This window comes from Giraffa tippelskirchi, chromosome 12 (genome assembly GCF_054371585.1).
Source record: "Giraffa tippelskirchi isolate mGirTip1 chromosome 12, T2T-mGirTip1v1.2.pri, whole genome shotgun sequence".
Taxonomy (NCBI): Eukaryota; Metazoa; Chordata; class Mammalia; order Artiodactyla; family Giraffidae; genus Giraffa; species Giraffa tippelskirchi.
Genome location: NC_137286.1, coordinates 139,796,026 through 139,798,614, shown reverse-complemented (window position 1 = coordinate 139,798,614; position 2,589 = coordinate 139,796,026). Strand labels below are relative to the sequence as shown.

Sequence of the window (2,589 nt, the reverse complement as noted above, 5' to 3'; positions counted from 1 at the left end):
GCCCAAAACTATATGTATTGTTGTTCGTTGTTCAGTTGCGAAGTTGACTCTTTGCCACCCTATGGCCAGCAGCACGCCAGGCTTCCCTGTCCTTCACTATCTCCCGGAGTTTGCTCATACTCATGTCCAATGTGTTGATGACACCATCCAACCATCTCATCCTCTGTCGCTCCCTTCTCCTCTTGCCCTCCATCTTTCCCATCATCAGGTTTTTTCCCAATGAGTCAATATGTACTGGGTTGACCAAAAAATTCATTGTGGTCTTTCTTTAAGATGTTACGGAAGTGAAGAAGCAGCTAGAAAGATTGATAAGTCCCTTAAGACAAGGCTCTAAGCAAATGGCAACAGATAACCCTTGGTTTTCAGACAATCAGAGAGCTTCAGAGTTCCCTCGATGGCTCATTTAACCTCAGCTTCTCGGGTGGCCCCCAACCCCCTGCAGAATTTCCAGTCCAGTGGGTCTGGGCCTGGGCCTGAAAATGTGTGTTTCTAACAAGTTTTCACATGCTGCTGGTGGTGGTGGTCTGGGAACCACACTGACAGCCACCAGAGCTTCAAGAAGTGAGTGGCTAAGAAAATCAAACACCACAGAGGCTTGGCAGGAAGTACTGGACAGACTGAGAAAACATCTCTGCTGTCAGTCCAGATAGTAATTTCCAAAGAATAGTAGATTGGTGGCTTCCTGTCCCCTGAAAAAATACCCCCCAAAAGCTCTTCCTGTCCCCTGGGAATACCCCATGGTCAAAAGCTGCAGGCAGCACAGACAAGTCTTCTGCACTAAAGCTGCCATCAATCACACTGGCCCAGCGCCCAGCCCTGACTAGGATAGTCACAGTGGGTTAGCGGGTCAGTCAGCGTCTGTCGCCCTCAGAGTCCTGCCCTTTTAACCAAACACCTCGGGTCAAAAGCCTGCCATGCGATAAAGGCACTCGTTGTCTGAATCCATATTTCAATAGAACAGAAACTGAAAATAAGCAAAATCATTTTGAAAGGTGATTAAGAGAGTCACCCCTGGAAAACAGCTATTATTCATCCCTCATCTAGGCTAGAGTCAAAATAGGAAAGAGGGAGCGAAGGCTCTAGAGCTCCCTCAGGCGGACATTTTAATTTCAATTCTGTCCCCAATTCATTTTTTTTGTTTAATTTTTTAATAACTAAAAAAATAAAATCTTTTAGTGGATCTGCATGGCCTGTGGAATCTTAGTGGATTCTGCCTGGCCTGTGGAAGCTGAGTTCCCTGACCAGGGATTGAACCCACGCCTTTTGCCTTGGAAGCACAGAGTTGCATCCACTGGACCACCAGAGAGCATGTTTCATTATCTGCTGAATATGGGAGGTTACTGGTTGTCTGCTGTTTGAGTTTCCTAGAGCTGCTGGAGCAAGTCGCCACAAACTGGGCAGGGGGGGGTGAAGGGAGGCTTAAAACAATGGAAACATGTTCTCCCACAGTTTTGGAGGCTAGAAATCCAAAATCCGGGCACCTCTGAAACCTGCGGAGATGGGTCCTTCCTCGCCTCTCCCAGCTTCTTGAGATTTGCTGGCCGTCCTTGGCCAGCAGGGGCATCACTCCTGGCCGTCCTTGGGCAGCAGGGGCATGACTCCAGGCGCTCTTTGTAGTGACATAGCATCTCCCGTTCTGTCTCTGTCCTCACGTGGCTCTCTCCTCTTCGAATGAGAACTCCAGTCACGTTAGAACAGGGTCCACCTAACGCCAGTACGCCCTTAACTTAGCTAATTCCGTCTGCAAGGACCCTATTTCCAAATAAGGTCACATTGTGAGGTGGGGCCGGAGAAGGGAGGGGGCCGGGGGTAGGATTTCAACACATCTTTTCTGGGAGGACACGATTAACCCATGATATCTCCCCAGGACCCTGTGCTCTTTTCTCTCTCCTAATCAAACCCAGGTTTCCCCCAAAGCACACTAACTGACACAACTATGACACACAGAATTTCCAGCCTGAGACTAGGAAGACCCTGCCAACGTGGCAATGGCCTGTCCCAAGAAGTCATTACCGTGCAGAGCAACAGATACTCGGGTAACTCAGAGACTGTGCTCTTGAAGAGCTTCCAGTTAGGGGTCATCTGGGCCAAGGGCCAAGCCTTTAAAAGATGGGGCTATCAGAAGGCCATGTATGGCTGTAGCCCTTCTCAGATCATTAGTTTGCTAATTATCTGCTTTCCTGGCTATTATCCCCATTAGAATGGAAAAGTTGACCCTTTTAAAAAAATATTTATTTGGCTGCACCAGGTCTTAGTTGTAGTATGAGGACTCTTAGTCATGGCATGTGGGATCTAGTTCCCTGACCAGGGATTGAACCTGGGCCCCCTGCATTGGGAGTGCAGAGTGTTAGCCACTGGACCACCAGGGAAGTCCCAGGTTGACTCTTAAAACAAAATCTATCTAAGCTCTTATTGTAAAGCCGAACATATAAAAGGCACTCAAGTTGAATAAATGTTTCAAATATTGTTAAATGTTTATTCTGCTAAATCCTCTTCTGCCCCATTGTGAGCTGTTATCTGCCTCTGTCATAGAATGAGCGAGGAAATATATTACTAAAGGAGCAGATATTGGTTTTCCCAACTGGGAAC

The 2,589-nt window shown here is 47.6% G+C and overlaps 1 non-coding gene across 1 annotated transcript; it reads right to left on the bottom strand.

Annotated features, from left to right (window-relative positions):
- Window positions 1-2,296: 2,296 nt before the first annotated feature.
- Window positions 2,297-2,369, bottom strand: TRNAG-CCC (transfer RNA glycine (anticodon CCC)). Its single transcript has one exon. It is a non-coding gene; the product is annotated as a tRNA-Gly (tRNA).
- Window positions 2,370-2,589: the final 220 nt, after the last annotated feature.